General features: G+C 37.3%; 1 protein-coding gene across 1 annotated transcript in view; it reads right to left on the bottom strand.

Annotated features, from left to right (window-relative positions):
• PTPRN2 (protein tyrosine phosphatase receptor type N2) overlaps positions 1-21,607 on the bottom strand; it is a 1,559,908-nt gene that overhangs the window by 468,221 nt on the left and 1,070,080 nt on the right. The gene's annotated exons all lie outside the window — the stretch shown is intronic.

The following is a 21,607-nucleotide window of genomic DNA, read 5'->3' as shown; positions in this document are numbered from 1 at the left end:
AGGCCTACTGATGCTTAAAGAACATCAACCGTGTAACAGGGACACACACACACACACACACACACACACACACACACACACACATGCGCATGTGCACATATGGCAACATATTGCAGTTATCATCCTTCCTTTTTTAAATCATACATATTTCATTAAGCTTCATGCAGAGTGTCTTCTGATTTATGGTAATTGTCAACAAAAGCTAAAACACAGTGGATTTTAACCCTGTGTTAGCTAGGAGTTAACCAGCATAAAATCATATTTAAAAAAAAACATCTCAAAACACCCCACCCTGCAAAGCTCCTGGGACGACGACTCTGGAGAGTTGCTGACTTTTCAAAAAAAATTTTTTTTGTTGTTGTCTGTGGCAGCATATGCCAGAAGCAACATCTGATGCACTGGACACCCCCGTGTTATCCCAGCATGCTCATGGCCTGGAGGCCTTAGAGTGAAACTAATTTCCATATCAAACCCAATTTAGATGAAACGTCTTGGTTAAAAAAAAAAAAAAAAAAAGGAAAGAAGAAGAAGCCAGCGCATCAATAGCCCCTTGATTAGATTTTCATCTCCTGAGCAGACAAATATGAATATTTATTACCATGAATGCAGATTTTCCTCTTTCCATTGCTCTGATCTTGAATATTATCCACTGCTAATTTTTATGAAAATTTGGGCAACATAATGTTTTCCCATAAACTGACAGTTCTTGAGATAATCCCGTTATTGTCTAGTTGAAAATGACAGCTTCCGATTATTCATGTGTTAACGAGGGATTAAATATTGTTTTTCATCACCATAATCTAAGATGGACTGGAAATTAAAAATTGAACATTGTATATTAGCAGGGCTTTGAGGACCAGAATTTGTTTGCATTCACTTAGAGAAGATCTGTAAATTAGCAGTTTAACAATCAGCCCCTTTTATGTCTCTGGTGAAAGCAAGCATCATAAAACATCACTGACATTTCTAAAATAAATTCATTACTCTACCTGCCGAACACCAAAATGAAAAGGCCTCTATCAGTAAATAACTCACAAAGAGAGAGACAACCTTTTGCTAGAGAAATACAATTGTAATACAATTTATATTGTTTCAATGTCAGGATTTTTTTTTCAGGCGCACATATACTAGATAATGTGACATGCTACCGCTATTGGGAGTTTTTGCATCACTTTCTTGTCCTCTCTAACGTGGCTGCTGGAGGCAAAAAGATTACTCCTTACCTTTGATGCAAAGTAGCACCATCTTGCCTTTCTTCTTCATTGAGAAAAATTAAACAAAAAAGCATTCTGGCAGATTATTATTCTGCCCCCAAGACAGGATCAGGCCTGTATGCAAACATAGTCAAATTCTTCCTCCCTACTACAGTGGTGGTCTTTTTTTTTTTTCTTTTTCCCTCTAACCAGGATGCTAGCAGGAAATTGAAGCGATTTTATTTCTACTGTATTCTACTCCTACTTGGCTAGCTGAACCTGGCTGATCCATGAGTTCAACATTCTCTCAGAATAAAGCTTCCCAATCTCTGGTTTTGACTCCCTAATTCTGTCATTCCATCTGCATACTCAAATACAAACTTCCTTGATTGGATTCATACAACATGTTTATTTTAATGGACATGAAACCAATGGATGTGACTTTTTTTTTTAAATCTTCTCAATTGGGTGTTTTGGTATCCTTAGGGAAACCTTGAATGGGACTAAAAGGTCCATTCCCTCAAATCATTGTCTTCTGGAGTCTAAACAGAGGCAAACATTTAACTCACACAGGTGGAAGGCCTTTCAGACTCTTAACTCTGGGGGATAATAGGGACGCTCTGGCTCCGCATTTAAGCAGGATGTAAAACATTATGCTCTCTTCTGAGATAATGGTGGACCTGCCCCAGTGGAGCTACAGAGGGAAAAATGGAGAAAATTTAGTGAAGCATTAATATCCCTGTTCCTTTCAAGGGAAGAAAGTTAATTCTTAGATGATTTTTTTTTCCCTCTTCATTCCCTCACTGTTGAAACAAAGCTGTTATCCAATAACAATTATAATGAAGAAGAGACTGGGTATACAGAAGCCTCAGCAGCCTTTTAAATGCCTTTTCGGTCTTGTGTGGGAGAAAGAGAAGGTGAAATTTTGCAAATGTAAATGAACTCAAGAGGTATCAGGCCACCAGGGACATGACTCACCACTGGGAGCTCAGTATCTAATGACAGCTCAGCCCTTGGACTAGCTGTGTACCTTGGGGCAATTACCTTAACCTCTTTCTGTCTTTCAGTCACTTCATCTGGTAAAGAGGGAAAGATATGCTGACCTCTCTCCCAGGGATGCTTTGAGGATTAGCTAACAAATGACTGTAAAAATGTCATACCAATAGAGAGTCCATTCCAAATGCTAAAATAATAAACCCCAAAGGCCAGGGCTTAAGTCCAAATGCAGAATTCATCAGAGGTGAGAGGGTCATCTGTGCTCATCCCTTCTATCTATGTGTAGCCAAAGCCATCACCCATCATTCATGTTATGGTTTCCTTTTAAGCATTCTACTGCCCAGACAACACAATTTTATTATCAAAACAAGCTTAATGACAGGAAAACAAGTTGGCCAGCTCTAGAAATCCTTGGTTTGGAGGACAAAGAGGGATAGGTCTCCGTAGGAAGGCACTTGGAAATGGTAATGGTGTCATAGCTGAAAAGGAGATAATCCAGATCAGGAGTTCTCAACCTTGGTGGATGTAAATCCTGGGCCTATGAGAAGCTTGTCAAGAGAGTATGGGGATATGTTATTATTAATTAATATTTATAATAATGACTAATTATCCTATTGAAAGATTTCAAAAGTAGTTGCATTAATGAAAATAATTTGTGGACTGGGGAATGACTTTATGATACTAAACATATTGTAATGGCCCAAATAAAGTATTTTAATGAAAACGATTTGATTTTATTTCTTATTTACATATGAATGGTAAACTCTAGATTTTATTTCCTTTTCCAATGAATAGGGGGCATAGGAAGATTTACTGAAAGTCCAAAAAGGTTGGGAGCTCCTGATCTAGTTCAATCCCCTCAATTTACAGATGAGGGAACTGAGGACCAGAGATGAAGTGACTTACTCAAGGTCACATGGTTATTAAGTGGCAATGTTGGGTTCTCTTATTCCATATCTATTGAACTTAATGATATTGTCCCATACAGCAAGTTATAGGGCAAATTAGCACTGATATTGTGGTGACTTTATGTCTCACAATCTGGACTGACGGCACCCAAACTCAGCCTCCAGTCAAAATCTTTATCTATGGACACTAGGTATTGCTGATTTCTCATTAAAACAGATAATTCCAGGATTTATTCATCCATGTGTCTATCTCACTGGGTAGTAACTTCATCTTGAAGCTGGAAGGATTGAGAGTTCCACTAGTGTCTCATGATATTTTCTTGCAAGTAGGAATTTCATGACTTAATAAGATATATTATAGGCCTGTTTCCCCATTTGTATTACCTAGGGAAATGCTATTTCCCATTCTAATGTAGACAGGAAAAAAGTAGCTCATTAATTTAATTTATAATTCATTCTCAAATTATTATACATTAAATGGAGATGCCAGGCATTGGTATATCTCATAGGTGTGGCTGGTGAGAGAGACTAATATAGGGTTGAACTGTCAAGTAACTCAGTGACAAAAACAGGATAATCTAAGGATGAAATATGAATTAGCTGAATTGATGTAAGAAAATATTTCAAATTCTCCACCCTCTAGGGTAGAATAGCACAAATCAATGTCAACTGATAATAGGAAAAGTGTTAGGAAAACCTGGATATGAATTACTTTTAGCATGTTCAAAACAACAAATGTCACATAAGATAAGCATAAAAACATGCAACACTAGTAATTTTTTTCTTGTTGATTTCCTGATGCTTAGCGTCCAGTTTCTAAGACATTTATTTTAGTGTTTGAATAAATCTGGTAGACATAGTAAGGATCTGACTAATACTAACTCCTAGCTGGTTAGCACATACTTAAATCTTGGTTGGGTTCTAATTGTGTCCTCTCTTTGTTTCTTTCTAGAATGGTTCCCCTTTATAAGATGAGAATCTAAGAATAAGATATAAATATCAGGGAATGATCCAAGATGATTTTTCTTGCTAGAGTCCAGGTGTGAGTCTTCTTTGAAAGGTGAATGAATCTCACCTAAGCTTGCAAATACATGAGTAGACAATGACTACTTTATACAATACATTAAAGATGTGACAAGTTAGTAGGTGGTCAAAGAAACTGTTGACCTTAGACTCAGGAAATCTGTGTTCATATCTGAGGTTCTAGCACTTAACTAACTGCATGATCTAAGCAAAGTGCTTAATTTCCTGAATCTCAGCTTCTCCATTTGTTTAATGGAGCTAGTAATATATGTATCGCCTACCTCACTCCATGGTGTGAGGAAAGTATTTTTGTACACATCAAAATGTTGTGTCCTAAATGGGAGTTAACTATTAATTGCTCTATGAATGATCATATTGAGTTCCATTTATATTCCAACAAGGACCAAAAATGAGTATCGCTTTACAACTTTTAAGATTTTTTTTTAATAAACTAACCCCAATGTGATGTATTTAGTTTTGGTTACTGCATTTTAGGGAAGACTGTGACAAGCTAGAAAACATTTAAAGGAGAAGAACCGAGATGATGAGAGAACCATGTCATAACAGGATTAGTTGAACCAACACAGTGTGTTAAGTCTGGAAAATAATAATAGTGAATAATATAGCACTTTAAAATTTTACCTATGTTGGGGCAGCTAGGTGGTGCAGTGGATAAAGCACTGGCCTTGGATTCAGGAGGACTTGAGTTTAAATCCAGCCTCAGACACTTGACACTATCTGTATGACCCTGGCTGGGCAAGTCACTTAACCCTCATTGACCCACACACGCAAAAATTACCTATGTTACATCATTTAATTCTTACAATAACCCTGTGAGATCAGTGCAATTATTATCCATATTTTACACAGAGAGAAAATGAGGCTGAGAGTGCAAACCAACTTATAGAGTCACAAAAAAGTATCCAATGCAAGATTCAAATTCATGTCCAACATTCTATCCACTATACCATGATGCCTTCCAAAGGGATAAGCTTTTAATTACAGTTTCCAATCCTGATTCTGTCACTTATAGTCCTTGGGTAGATCACTCAACCTCTCTCCCTCAACTTCAAATGGAGGTTAGACTAGATGATGTTTAAGGTCTCTCCCATGCTTAAATCTATGACTTTATGAGTCTAATTTCCCAGTGTTCACAATTTCTTACTTTTCTGGCTTTCCTGAAGTTTAGAGAAGTAAAAGCTCATAGGGGCCCTGAAAAAAAAGCTTAGTGTTTGCTTAGGGACAGGAGGCAAGTGGGTGAAGCTATGGATGTGTCCTATCTATTCTCCAGTAGACTTAGGAGGAAAGAAAACTAGGGTGGAAACAAGGGCAGTTGTGTCCATAAGAGGATAGGTAGAACAGTGGTTAGGGTCTCAAGAAATGATATATGCAGGAGGCTTCACTTCAGTGGGTTCAGTATAGGAGGTGATATTGGAGGCAGGGACTCTAATCAGGAAGAGGCTGAAGAGTAACATCTAAGAGATAAATAGGACTATAAAGGGAAAGAAGACGTTTAGGAGATGGGTTCAAAGTCAAATGGACAGTCTCTTTTGACAGCAGTCTAGAGGATGATGAAAAGTGAAACATGACCTACTTGTCAGGAGGACAAGAAGAAGGGTGATCTACTACAGGGATTTTAATACTGGTTTTGTGTTATGGACCCCCTTCGCAGTCTGCTGAAACCTACAGAACCCTTCTCAGAGGAATGTTCTTTAGTACATTAAAAAAATTACACAGGATTCTAAAGGAAACTAATTATATTGAAAGAGTTCTATCAAAATATTTTTTAAAACCCAAACAAACCCAAGTTTAAAACCCTAGGTCAAGAACATCTGGTCGGAAGGGATGTGGAATTGAGAATCAGAAGTTGTGGATTCTAGCTTGGACACTGGCATCAGCTAGCTTGGTGATTTTAGCCAGGTCATTGAAACCTCTGTACATCCATTTCCTCATCTGTCAGATAGAACTAATGCCTGCCCTACTGAACTCTACTTTTTCCTCTGTCCTGAGGGGGGAAAATGAGCTAATGACTGTGAAAGCATTTTGAAAAAGTCAAAAGTGGTACACAAAAATGAGGCATTATCATTATGTAGTGACATTGTTTACTTTTTTGGAGAAGTTTCACAGGGACTATGAAGAAAAAGTGGATAGCTTAATTTGAGCCAAGAATAAAATATCTCATCTCTTTTAAAGAGCTTTTCATTTTGTTTTTCAATCAATAAGTATTTATTTTCTTATCCTCTTACCCCCTCCAATTTAAAAGAAAATCCTTGTAACAAATATGCATAGTGAAGCAAAACAAATTCCCCCATCATCCATATCCAAAACTGTATGTCTCATTCTGCAACTTTATTCCATCACCCATCAGGAGATGGAAAGCAAAGATCACCATTAATCCTAGAGAATCATGGCTGGTTACTGAATTGATTAGAGTTCTGAAATTTTACAAAGTTGTTTGTCTTTACACTGTTATTGTATAAGTGTTCTCCTGGTTCTGCTCATTTCATTGAATCAGTTCATACAAATCTTCCCAAGTTTCTTTGAAACTTTTCTTTTTATCATTTAAGGCACAATATTATTCTATTATATTCATGTGCCATAATTTGATCAGTTGTTTCTCAATTGATGGACAACTCTTTAATTTTCAGCTTTTTCCTACTACAAAAAATCTGGTCTAAGTATTTTTGAACAAATGTGTCTTTCTGTCTCTTTCTTAGGTTTCTTTGGGTTATAAACCACATAACTTTACCTATTTTTGACATTTGTTGTATGTAGGTTACTAAGTGAACTTGAGGGATCCTTCTATAAACCTCTGGCTGCCTGAAGTAATATGGAAAAGAGCTAACCAGGAAGGCAGGGCTGGGGTTAGAAGAAAAAAAAGGCAGGATGAAAGAATAGTAGGCCAATGACAAGATTCTAGACTTGCCTTTGAACCAAACTCCCCCATTCTACTAGTGATAAACAAGCTGGAAGAAGCTATGTCGCTATGTGGCCAATGATCCAACCATGAAAGGACACATTCGGAGGGAAGAATCAGAGGTCTCCTCTAGAGATAGAGCAGTAATTGAAGACAAGCTGCAAGAATATTTCATCAGTCCTGAGTCCTCCAATAGACTGATCATTGACCTTCTAAGAGGTTTGAATGGTAGGAGAACAGCTTTAGACTATTCTTATGCAATTCCTCTGAGAGTAGCTCAGGGTTAGAGTTAGAGACAGAGAAAGATATATATATATATAGAGAGAGAGAGAGTTAGAGACAGAGAAAGATATATATATATATATATATATATATATATATACATATATATATATATATGGATAAGACTATATGTTATATGAGTTCTTCATCTCATTTGAAGGAAACAAAGTACTCTGGACAAAAAAAGACATTTAATAAATATTTATTGACTAAATGAATTTGTGGGAGAAGCTATTTATTATTTCTTCAAAGTTTTAAGATTACCAGCATAGAAAAGTTGTGTGTTGACAGTAAAGCTCCTGAAAGGATTGGGGAGCATAAGCCCTGTTAGCAGCATTCTCTTCAGCTATAAAACACACAAGCCACTAACCTCGTCAATGATATGAAAACCAACCAAAACTTGGAGAGGAGAATACTATGAACTAATGTGGAAATCTATGTGTGTCTCCTGGGTCTATCAGGATATTATGTTCTGCTGGATGGGGAAACTCTGGGAGAGAGGATTTCTGTGTCACCCTTATTGTTGACCAAGTTGGATGGCCCTTACTAGGAAAAGGAAGGAGAAGTAGGAGAAATATATATGTTAATGTTGAAGTCAGTAGGAATGGGTTCAAATCCTGGCTCTGACACTTAAAGGTACATGAACAGAGACAAGTTATTTCTCACTTTTCTGAGCCTTGTTTTCTTGGGCTATAAAGTAGGAATGATGATACTTGTACTAACAAATTTGAGAGTTATGGAGGGTTTTTTTTTGTTGTTGTTGTTTGTTTTTTAAAGGGCTTTGTAAATGTTAAAATAGGGCAGGTGGGTGGAACAGTGGATAGAACATCAGCCCCTGGGTCAGGAAGACCTAAGTTCAAATATGGCCTCAGACACTTCCTAGCTGTGTGACCCTGGGTAAGTCACTTCACCCTGTTTGCCTCAGATTCCTCATCTGTAAAACGATCTGGAGAAGTAAATGGGAAACTACTCTAATATGTTTGCAAAGAAAACACCAAATGGGGTCAGAGTCAAGCACAACCGAAACAACTGAACAAGTGTTAAAATACTACAGAAACTAGATTATTAGTATTATTATTCCCAAAAGGATTCTCTAATTTAACGAACCCAGTGAGGTCATGGTAGCTAAGATGTAAACGTATAGGCCTTCTTCCATATCTCAGGCTGAGAAAGTCATAGGAACATGAAGAAATAAAGGATTACCTTTGATGTCAAAGGAAGCATGCCCAAATGTAAGGGGGAAATGACCTTGGGAGTCCAAGTGGACAGTCAACATTACAAAGATACTTTAGGCAAGAATGAGCCATTTGATCCCATGACCAGGGTCATCTAAAAATCCTATTCCTATACATTTGACAATCAAGCTCCCCAGAGGCCAATGAATAAATAAAATAGTGATCAGGTCTGTCTTTCTTCCTTCAGGCTCTTGAGACATTTTCACTGAAAGGAGTGAAAAAACTCCAAGCTTATGTTTTTAGAACTTTTAATTTAGAAAATAATCATTCATGAATCTCAGAGAAAGAAAGGACTTCAAAGGCCAGCTCGATCAATCCATATCTCATCACAAATCCCCATGTTAAACTCCATGAGTGTTTACAAAGCTTTTATTTGGAGGCCTACTGTGAGGGGGGTGGTGTGCTACCTGTTGAGGCTGTTCACTCCATTTTTTAGATAGCACAAAATCTATAGAATTTTAATAAGCAACTCTACAGTGCAGTTTTTAAAGGAATACAATAAAAGACAGAAAAAATCACCCCAACCTACTTTCTACAAGAAATGGAACATCTTGTACTTTATTGAGACATAAGCAAAAGTTGCTTTTCTCCCTTTCTTTTGGATAATGTAATACTGAGAGACCAAATATATTCCAAAATCAGACAATAAGCCATGTCCTTACAACTGACATATACATTACATATATTTATATAAAAAAGGTAGTTGAAAACGGGGGCTTGGGGGGTGTGGAGATGCATGAGCTGTTGTAGCCACAAGGCAGACATTACTTATTTCATTTTACGTGACTATTTACTCTGATACTGAATAAAAATTGAATTTGTCTCCATAGCAACTGCCACATCACATGGCACTTCTGCTGCCTTTAAATCACAGAAGACTATTGTAAAGACTTTCATGAACCAATGTGACATTGGGCTCTGTGTACTTTATGCAGCATTTCAAAAGATGCTGTTGTGCAATAAAGCCGTATTTGAATGGGTATGTTAAGTGTAGTTAATTATATTTTGTGTTAATTTTTTTCCTTACTGTTCTCTTGCTTTCTGAAAATAAGAAAACAGGGAAATACACAATGGAAGAGGATCAGTTGATCTGGATTGGGGTACAGAAAGTGTTGCAATGTAAAGCTGAAAACTGGACCTGTCATTTAAAAGTCATAGTGCAGTATTGTAGAGGGTTGAGACCAAGAGAAGGTCTATTTAAGATAACCTTTTAACCTTTCATCACCAAATATCCTAAAGGGTGGTATGCAATAAGTAAAGCATTATCTATAAGTGTTATGCCTCTAGAAAAAAAAAAAACTACTTAGAAAGTTTCTAATACTTTCATGCAGATTTTCCTTTTCAAATGCAAATAAAGCATACCTAAAAGTAAATGGACTTTTTGGGGGGACTGATATTTTGCTTATACTTGGGAGAAAGATGAGATTATCTCGGTCAAAGGATGCCAGTTATAATGAAAAGTTAATGTATTAAAAACATCAGTGATGTGGAGTTGCTTTAAGGAATTAATTGGGAAAATAGGTTGTCATATAACTTAGGTCTGAGAAGCCCAACAAGTGTTTCATAGAAATGGGCCATTATGAGATTCCATTGTGTTGTTTTTTCTGATGATGCTGGTTGTGATTTGTTCCAAAAGAGAGGCTTGGTTACATTTCCCTTGAAAATCTAGAGGCTTATTGCAAACTATCTTTACATGCAATTGGAAAAGAATAAAATATTTTTATGAAAAAAGAAAAAAAAAGAAAATCTGGAGGCTTCTAGCTTCTCTCCAGAATAAGCCTGGATAAACGAAGAAGAAATACCTAGAAATAAGGGCTGAATAATCATGCCTATGCTGATGACTCCCAAATATATTTCTCTGTAAATATGCATTTTATCTACTAGACATATCTTCTAGGTTATCTTGTACCAACTCAAATTCAAGATGTTTAAATCTGAAATAAAACATCATCTTCTTCAACAAGTCAGTGGGTAAGAGAAATTGGAGGAAACTCTTCCAAAGAGGTGAATTCCAAAAAGAAAGTTCTCCCAAAGAGTTTCTCCTCTCCTACTTAGTGATTTTTGTCAATGGTACTGCCATTCTCCTTGATTTGAGATCTTATGGTTAACTATGAGATGATTTCCTCTTTTATACCACTTATATTCAGTTTATCATCAAGTCTTTGAAGATTCTTCTTCAAAATTGTTCTTTGTATTCATCCCAGCTTCTCCATTCCTACTGAGTCTAGTCTAGGTGAGGACTTTATCATCTCATTAATCAATTAATATAACAAGTATTTATTGAATGTCAACTACATGGCAGGTATTATGCTAGGTTCTGGAGGTACTAAGACAAAAATTAAATACTCTCTACCCTCATGGTGTTTACAATCTCTCAGAAGAGACAACACAGATAGCTTAATTCTGAATCCTTGCAATGGCCTCTGCTGTTGAATGACTATTCCTTCAACATCGCTTTCATTATCTTTCAATCTATTAAAATACCTTTAACATCCCCCACTTTTCTCTTTCAAGTGGTTTTTCCCATTTGCCCTTTACTACAACCTAACTCTACTACTACTACTACTACTACTACTACTACTACTACTACTACTACTACTACTACTACTACAAACTGGACCTTAACTTACTCCTTATTCCTTCTTCAGTCTGTCACATGAATATCCATCCCATGGTCCTTTTTCCTCCACATCTTTGCTCATATTTTTCTTCTTTCACTAAATATCTTGTCCTTTGACAATTTCCATTTTTCCAATCATTTAAGGTTCACTCCTAGGCCTACCTATTGCAGGAAGCCTTCTTTGATTATTTTAGGATTCATTGATCTCTCTCCCCTGAATTTTTACATATCATATTCTGTTCAAGAATCTAAATTAAAAAAAAAAATTTTAATTGTCTCTTATTAACAGTGCTTAGGACAGTATGTAGCACCTGATATGTGATAGGTAATTAATAAACATTTTTTGAGTTTAATTGTCCCAACACACAAGTTTTATGATGTCATTTATCATTATGTTTCCTCAGAATTTTAAAACATTGGGTGAAATCTGATTGAAAATGTTATGGGAGATAGCTAGGTGGCGCAGTGGATAGAGCACCGACCCTGGAGTCAGGAGCACCTGAGTTCAAATCTGGCCTCAGACATTTAACACTTACTAGCTGTATGACCCTGGGCAAGTCACTTAACCCCGACTGCCTCACTAAAAAAAAAAAAAGAAAATGTTATGGGCTCGGGGTACCTCAGAAGTTTTCTTGGGCTAAATCAAAGAACCTTCTCCTTGAGAAACTAAACAAAGGACAGATACACCTAAAGAGATAAATGGCACATGAGTTAGCTCCAGGACCACCACTTTTCATTCCAGTCTCCCCCACACCTTGAGGAGATAATCCTATCAGGAATGGCTGCTGCCAAAGTGGTGGGAGGGGACAGAACAACCACCCCCTCACCCGACTGCTTCCAACCCACCACCCAATAAGGGAACTTTCCACACTCAGATGATCACCCCATTGGACCACCATCTGTCCTCTATAAAATTATCTGCCTGTCTTCTGCTCTGAGGAGATAGGTATCTCAGAGAGCCACACCTCTGTGTCATGCCTTCTCCCCATGAGAAGTCCAAGGACTTCTATCTTGGTTTCCTTTCCCTAGCACCTAAACAAAATATTATTCTTTATTCTAACTGGATCTGTGTTCAAGAGGATGTAATTCTTTGAAAAGGAATTCCTAAGGACTCCTACTCCAAACCCCTGTCATTTCCCCCATAACATAAGTATGTGACTGGATCAGAAAACACACTCTGAGTAGAGGATATACTCTCCATCAACAAGCTGTTACATCATGACTTTAGTCTGGCAGATTTGCTACCAAATATTCTATTTCTACTTTTTAGAGCTGTCTGAAATTTATGAAAGCTGTGAAAAGTTGGCAATGAGTTGTCTTTATTTGGTGTTTTGAACTCCAAGTCATAAACCTTCCTTGAGATTGAAATGGTGACTCTTTGCTCAAGTCCCTGTAGATGAATAAACAGTCATTTTTACTTATTTATAAACAGCATTTCTTAGTAAAGCAGTTAAACTTAAGCAAATTCAAATAAACATTATATTTAAAGAAGATACTTGAAAATAATTAGAACCCGATACATTTATGTATCTTATTCATTTTTCATTAGCCTTAATTTTTATGTTAACAACTTTTTACAACAAACCAATCTCATACAAAGAAACTAAGGAAGATGTTTCCATACAAATTGCCCTGGATTTTGTCTTGGTGACAAAATCCTCCCACATTTCTGTTTGACTCTCTGGGCTTATTAAGACTAGATTATTGTCAATGTTCCATTAGCTTTTCTTCTAGTCAAAGACTGATCAATCTTATGAAATGTCCAGCATTCTGCCTGTTCCAGTACGGATGCACAGAGACACATGAGATATTATTCCTATCCATAAAGAGTTTATTTAACAAATCACAATAATATCTAGAATTTATATAGAACTTTCAAGATTTGCAAAGTACTTTATGGATGTGATTTCATTTGTTCTTTCCAAATATCTCCTTCCCAAAGTTGCAAAAGGAATTGCTCATGTAAGAAAGATGCAGCTTGCTCTGCCCTGCCCTGGCCTGTCTCTTCTTTTTTTTTTTTCCCTCTCTCTCTCTCCCTCTCCTAGGATATATTTTCCTCATTGTCTCTTTATGTGATAAAAGAAGAGATACAGAATGTTTCCCTGCATCAGAAAAATAAAACCTTCAGGTCTTTTAGAACAACCAAGGACATATTTCCACATATTTTCTTTGATTTTAATTTGGAAGATCTTACTCTACTTTTCCCTGTTCAGTGGTTTCAAAGGTAGAGATTCAAATTGAATCAGTTCTGCCGTTGTTCCTGGGTAGGGTAAACCAAACCATTCACCAATGACCCTTCACCATCCCAGTAACTTTCTGAACCAAAGTGCCCCTTTTGTGCCACTACTTCCCTAGGTATGCTGTTTTCTCCCTTAGAATGTCATCTTCTACTGATGAGAAACAAGGTACTCATCTCCTGACCAAGAAGCAATGACTTAAGGCTACACTCCTGACTCTCCTGGACTTTTCTCTATAATGCCCCAGAAACCTCAGCACCCTAGAAACCCACTCTACCCCTGAACTTCACACACTGGAAGTACCTTGCACCTTAAGAGGCTCTCCCTTTGATTGGCAGATTCCACCCAGAACTTCCAATTTTAAGGAGCAGGCCCAGACTAGCCATGTCTTCATTCTTTCCCAGGCTATACTTCTGAATCTCCTATACTTTCACTACGATGCCTTTTCACTGAGTACCTTCATCTCTCCCTTTCTCTCCTTTATGTACTGTCTTCTCCCATTAGAATATAAGCTCCCTGAAAACAGGAATTGTTTTTCTTTCTGCTTGTATTCTTATTCCTAGGCAGCTAGATGGTTCTTTGGATAGAGCTCAAGACCTGGATTCAGGAAGATTCATTTTTCTGAGTTCAAATCTGGCCTCAGACACTTTCTAGCTGTGTGATCCTGGGCAAGTCACTTAAAACTGTTTGCTGCAGTTTCCTCATCTGTCAAATGAGCTGGAGAAAGAAATGGCAAACCACTCCTGTGTCTTTGCCAAGAAAACCCCAAATGGGGTCATGAAGAGCCGGACACAACAAAAACAAATCATAGTCCCTAGTATATATTAATATTAATAAATGCTTCCTGTTGTTTATTTTGATTTTCATATAATAGTCACATCTCAGGAAAAAATTGCCCTGATTCATATAATTTTGCAATTGCAATATTAATAGAGTTGTTTTTTTTTAACCAGACTTAGATATAAATTCATACCCATGTAACTTTCACTCATTTATAACATTATTCCTGGGGCACTTTTATTACCTGTAAAGTCATATTTTTTTCCTGGATCCAATTGACAACATTAGGTCAAGAATGGCCAGCACTGCAATTATGGAAGGGAGACAAGGGCCTGTCAACATCTGGAGGTAGGTATAAAGCTTTTCCCTGGGAAAATGATTCATATGCTTCAAGGGATGGGGCACATTGCTCTGTGTTTCACACCTCATGGTCCTCTGGCCACTTGTACTGGATAGCACCAATTCACTCTGATTTTTCGTTTAATACAGAGTTAGCAGCCTCAGTATCTTATCACTGTGGCTCCCTTCTATCAGGATGTAAATTCTCCACAAACTCCTCAAAGGGACAATATTTTCCCCAGGTGGTAAAATGGCCAGTGAAAGGCCTCTGTGTGCCTGTACTCAAGTAAGTTGCCTAAGGTGAGGCTCATTTTATCCTTAATAACTGACTCCTGATAGTGACAACTATTTAAACTGTCATCAGTCTTTTCAACACAGCAGAACACTTGAATAGATTTTTTTTGTATGTAAAATTAAGCTAGTTTTAAAATCTATTCACCATACAATTCCATTTTGTGAACTAAATTTTCACTGAAAGGCCTGTCTAGTCTTCCTTTGAATTTCTATACATTATGGAGACAGACAATTGGAGAGTTGGATTGAAGCTTATAGACAATCCCTTCTAAAGGATCTATGACAAATGATAATTCAGACTCTTTTTTAATACTTGTAGTAATAGAAGACTCATTACCTTTCAAGGCAGATGATTCCATTTCTGGAGAGCTTTATGCCTTTTTTAAAAAATTGAGTCAAAATCTTCCTCTGAAACTTTTACCCATTGGTTCTCGTACTTCTAGGGAATATGTTCTATGTGACAAACTTCTTAATATTTGAAGATAATTTTCATGTCTTTTTTTCCAGGCACATTACTCTCAGCTTCTCTAACTATTTTTCATATGGTTTCTGGGCTTCTCACCATCCTTTTCCCCCTTTCTTTTTCCTTTTCTTTTTATTAAGGCAATTGGGGTTAAGTGACTTGCCCTGGGTCACACAGCTAGTCAAGTGTCTGAGGCCAGATTTGAACTCAGGTACTCCTGAATCCAAGGCCAGTGCTTTATCCACTGCACCACCTAGCTGCCCCTTTCTTTCTTTCTTTCTTTCTTTCTTTCTTTCTTTCTTTCTTTCTTTCTTTCTTTCTTTCTTTCTTTCTTTCGTTGCTTTAAATTTTCTTTTACTTAGTCCAATTTAGTAGACAATTAACGTTTTCCAACAACTCAGGGTGCAGAAACTTTCACTGACTTCACAATTTTTTGTCTAGGTGCTGCCTTTGTAGGAGCCTTAGCAGTAGATGCAGCTGTTTTCTTAGTTGCTTGCTTAGCCTTTTTTGCTTCCTCGGCAGCCCTGATGGCTTGTTCTTGTTTAGCTGCCCCTTTCTCACAATCATTTGGGAACTCAATTTGGCATATCTGTCACTAACGGGTTACAGAGGATCACTACAGGGTTACTCTACTAATTTGCTAACATAAAACACTTAGAAGAAAGAAAGTATAGTGATAGCCTGCCTCAAAGCCAGGACAACCTGGTTTCAAGTTCTTCCTCAGCCACATATTGGCTTTATGATGTGGGGCAATTAATTGAATGTCTCTGGGCTCTAAACACTTTTTTAAGTTGCTTTTATAAGTTGCAGAGGAGGTGCCCACCTAAATTATTAGAAGATATGTCCTCACCTGTGAGTTTTCTATACTGAAAATATTACAGTTCTAGTTCCTTTCCATAATACAATTAGAAAATAATGTTTTACTTTAGAAAACATTTTGGGCATCAGGTACTGGCTCCTATGATAATCTCTTAGTTTATTTTTCTTCCAAGATTTTAAAAAAATACTTCATGTTGACTTTCAAGTTTCTTTTGGTAGAAACATGGATTTGTATAATATGAATAAAATTATGAAACTTTTCAAAATATCAGGAACCATAGCTTTTGAAATGTGTCAAAACATCACTAATCTATTTGGAATGTGTATATGTGTTCTAATCTATTCATTTCCCTTAAATTTGTTTGGAGATATTTCTACTTGGCTTTAAAAAAATGTTTTAATTCAGCTATCTGTCATTGGATGTGTGAATCATAAGCTCATAGGAAAGATTCCATTAAGGCTGTTAGATTTCCAGTAATCAAACTCTGCTTTACATTCGACAGTTGGAATCTATATGGGATATTTGTATCAAACAGAATTATTTCTTTAGTCATAATTATGAGAAATGAGAGTACAGAAATGAGAAAATGGAGAAAAAGATTATCCATTTTCCCAAAATTCCCTTTCTATTCATAGTTCTTCCTTATCCCCTCAACATACAAACACACACACACACACACACACACACAATTTTTCAATGCTTCATGAAGTTTTAACTTGAAACTTATATAAGAAGAAAACATCATGAAGAGCAGAGTGTTCAGATTCCAGATCCCATGTGAGAATTCTGTAACTGAATTTCAAAGATAATAGAAAAGCTGCCTTTTGACAAGGAAAACTACCATCTGGAAAAGGACAGGAGATCCTGAGAACTAGTCTCCAAATATGTGATCAACCAAGAAAACATCTGGACTCTGCTACAAAGTCTGAGAGCCCCAGGAGGAAGACAGAAGTTGAATCATGAAGAATGGAAAATATGGGAGACTGTCATTTCAGGGAAAAATTTAAATAAGTGAATGGAACTAGCACCCATGGGTTTGCTATACTCCTTTGCCTCTCATCATTACTCCAGATGCCCCTAAGAATGGGCACCCTATATAAAAATGTCAATTTTATAACTATGTGAGGACCAGAGAGGGAACCAACTCTATGCACTATGTGGAAGTATGGTTGAGTGCCTTGTGAACTGCAACATGAAATACACCCTATGGAAACAGAGTGTGGGGAATTCACTTTATCTTGCTCTTGCCATAATGTCCCCTCCATTACAGGTTGTATCACATGGGCATTGTGAGAAGCAGGTACAGACCACCTTCTCAAAATAAATTCTTTCACAGGCAACTTTGGTATGACGAAAGCTTTTTATTACATTCTCTTTCTTATTTTTTCTTTGTGGGGCAATGAGGGTTAAGTGACTTGCCCAGGGTCACACAGCTAGTACGTGTCAAGTGTCTGAAGTCAGATTTGAACTCAGGTCCTCCTAAATTCAGGGCTGGTGCTTTATCCACTGCACCGCCTAGCTTCCCCTTTTTATTACATTCTCATGAGAATGGGCACCAACAGTAAAAACAATCAGTGAATGCGAGTATTGAGAGTGTGCAGCCCATATTTATACTAAGCCCTGACTCAGTAAGTCCCTCCCCTGAGTCACTATAGGTTGCTAGGCTCAGGTTCACAATCTTCCCAGAAGAGTTCTAACTAAATTCTCCTTGATATGTTACCCTCCCATCCACATATACCTTCATGCAACCCATGATTGAAAATGCGGTGATTTAAGGCATGGGAGGAGAAGTTAATATTAATAAGTCTGTTAAGCAAGTGAAGTAGTGACTAGGGTTGAACTTTTACCTACTTTTATTAGAGGACCAGCAAGAGTCAGCTCAAGCTGGTTTTTACCAGTTTTCCTTCTAACCCTGAAAAACTTACTTTTCTCACATTCTTGAGTTGATGTAGTTCACTAGATAATATTGCTTTGCTGGTACTTATATGGGCATGCTTTTCCCTAACTGAGAAGAGTCTACTACTTTAACAGGTTGTTACTGTATCTCACAGGCATGGAGTTCTCCCCTAAGTGTAGGGGTTGTATGTACAGTTGCTCTACACATGGAATGAGGGAGACTTTTCCATCCCTTTCCCACTGAGTATCTGAAGTCCTGGAGAGATGAAGATTTTCAATACTAGCACTTTTGTAGATGATCAATTATACATATCAAGTTTTTACATAGGTAATGTCTATTGGCTGTGGCCAAGTTTTCTGTGGAATAGCAAAATGAAGTAATAAGACATGGACTCAGGCATTTCTTATTCTAAAATAGGAGTTCTAGGAGAGGGAACTATGGGATGAAGATGTAGGTGCTGTGGCGTAAAGATTTCAATGTTCTGAAAAAAGGAACCTTATGTGCAATTTAAATGTCTGTCAAGTCAGGGTAAGCAGGTTAATACTGGAAACAGAGAAGATGGAGGCCTGTGTTACCATACAACATGGCAGTACATCACATTTAGAGTGGTCTTCTTGCCCAGAGTCAGCCTCCGCTTCAGAGTGGTTTCCATTATAATATAAGTGATCTATGGCTTTAGGAAAATAGCCTGCTCATGAATGAAACAGTAAAGCCAGAAAAATATTAATAAGAGGATAGAGATTAGAGGCATCTTGCTATTTTGTACTAGGAATTTTGAGACCTGAGTTCTAGTATTTTCTATTAGTAATCAGTTGTGACCTTCATTAAATCAATTCATTTCTATAATTTTCCTTGTGGAAGCTAGATGCTACAGTGGATAGAGTATAGGACTTGGAATCAGAAAGACCTAGGTTCAAATTCTGTCTTATGTCACTAGTTATGTGACCCTGGGTAAATCGCTTAACTTCAGTCTCAATTTCTTCATCTGTAAAGTTGGGATAATAATACCACCTCCTAGGTTTGTTGTGAGGATTAATTGAGAATAAGAATCCTTTGCAAACATTAAAGAACTACATAAATAATATTAGTAGCAATAGTACTTCAGTTTTTTCAGTCATGTTCTACTCTTTGTGATCCCATTTGGGGTTTTCTTGGCAAAGATCCTGGAGTGGTTTGCCATTTCCCTCTTCAGCTCATTTTATAGATGAGGAAACTGAGGCAAATAGTATTAAGTGACTTGCCCAGTATCATATAGCTAGTAGGTGTCTAAGGCTGAATTTGTACTCAAGTCTTCCTAACTCCAGGCCAGGTACTCTATCTACTGTGCCACCTAGCTGTCCTTATTATTATTATTATTATTATTAGTCACAGTAATATCAGTAGTAAAATGGAGATAAATCAATAAAATTTTAAAAGGAGAGAGAGGTAAAAGTCTTTCATAAAGTATGTAACATATTTAAAGTAGTATGTGTATTTATTTGATCCACAGAAGTCTAAGAAATTAAAGTTTGGCAAGAAACATGAGTAAAGTATGCCTAACTGCTGGTCTTACTAAGCAAGATAGCTAAGCAGTTAGGCATAAAACTCCCAATTCAAATATACCCCTTTCCTGAGCCTAATAATGTATTGTAACAATCAGTTTTAAACTCCAATAAGCTCATGGTTGGGGCAGCTAGGTGATAGAATACTTGGCCTGCAGTCAAGACTCATCTTTCTAAATTCAAATGTGGCATCAAAGACTCACTAGCTGTGTGATTCCGAGCAAGTCACTTCACCCCGTTTGCCTCAGTTTCCTCATTCAAAAAATGAGCTGGAGAAGAAAATGGCAAACTACTCCAGAATCTTTGCCAAGAAAACCCCGAATGGGGTCATGAAGAGTCAGACACGACTGAAAAATGACTGAACAAAGATCATGGTTTTGCTTTTCTATTTGAACTAATTGCCATTTGAAATTTACTTCACGACATCAGTACTACACACAACTTCTCCTTTTCCTGTTCATAGACTAGTGCTTCCACAAAAGATTCTTTCCCTTCAGTTATAGCCCAGCCTCTGATTTGGCCTAAATACAGTTAAGTCAAAGGGTGACCTGAGAAGCAGCTGCATGATTGGATTACTAGCAATGGCTTTCACCTGGACCCATCTGTGTTTGATCCCCAATTGCTGGAGAATTGGCTTAGTTACAGCGCTCTATTATTCTTCCCGGAGGAATGACTATGCACAAAAATATATAAAAATCACATTTGATAAGGTTGAGGGGGCAGAACCAATGGAAAGGTGAAAAGGATTTCTTGAGTTCCCTTACACCAAAAAGAGAGACAGTTGAATCAAAGCACTTCCATCATTCACCCTAATCCTTCAAGCTCCTTGGGTCCCTTTCCCCTTTGGTCACCATGCCTTCTGTGTAATACAGACAGTTATTCGGTTCCCCACTGCCTCTTGGCTTATTCCCTTCCACTTATTGGTTGTTGAAGATACAGCACATTGCAAAAAAAAAAATGCAGGATGTTGTCAGCTGTCAAATGCTTCATTAATCTAGTCTGAGTTGGAAAGGCATTGAGAAAACACCAAGAACAATAGTATCTGTCAGACCCCTTCAAGCGTTTTTTGAAAAGTTTCTATCAGTCATTTGTTTTACTCTTTTACTGCACTCTGTCCATCGTTTAGCTGCGAAATGGATGTTTTCAAGGTACAATGCACTCTTTCTATAAAGCTGTTCTGAGGAGTGAACAACTTTGCAATCATCAAAACCTTTTTACTTGGGGGGTGGGTGAGAGAGAAAGAGCAACCAATTAGGCAAGATCTTATTTCTACAATCCTAGATGTGACTGGTAAATGACAGATCCATGAAACAAAGCTGACTATGGAGAGATCAGCCTGAGAACAAGAAACATCAAAATCAGGAGGAATCTGTTTCTTCTTGTGTATCTTCCATTGTGAAAATCTTGAAACCTAAAATTTCAGATGCCACCCCAAATGTAGGTCTTAGCACCTATTCATATGCCAATTTATATGCCATTGAATGCATTTCTGGCAGAGTATATTAGTCACGAAGTTAGAATCACAATTAAAAACTTGGCCAAAGGCAGACAAGGGCTTGAACTGCTTGCTGAACTTGCTTGAAATGCTGATGGAGGACTTCATCAAGTCTCTTTCTGTAACAGCAACATAGGTGTGACCATGCTCTTGCATATCTTTCATTTATTTTCATATATTTCAGGGGCTACTCTGATGTCAGTCTCACCAAGTAGTTTGTTCACCAAAAGGACCACCTTTAATGCCACTTAGTCTTGCTCTAAGATGATTGATTTATTTAAATAATGCCAAGTAATATTCTACCAAATCTTAAGATTTGGGTACTCACATCTTAAAGGCACTGTCCTCCTTCATCGAGGAGTGCTTTTCCTGAGACATGACAAGGGTAATTTGGCAAGTTTTCAAAAGCATCATCACGCACCGACTGTGTTTAATGTGTTGCAATCATTATTCATGGCATACTTGTCTGGTACTTTTGACCATCAGGATGATCAGTTTTGGATACAAATCTCCTTAATGATCATGCCAGCATTCCACAGTCAATAAGATTACGTCACTTGAGCCTGT

The sequence above is a fragment of the Dromiciops gliroides genome, chromosome 5 (assembly GCF_019393635.1).
Source record: "Dromiciops gliroides isolate mDroGli1 chromosome 5, mDroGli1.pri, whole genome shotgun sequence".
Taxonomy (NCBI): domain Eukaryota; kingdom Metazoa; phylum Chordata; class Mammalia; order Microbiotheria; family Microbiotheriidae; genus Dromiciops; species Dromiciops gliroides.
This window is presented reverse-complemented; position numbering and strand designations above follow the sequence as displayed.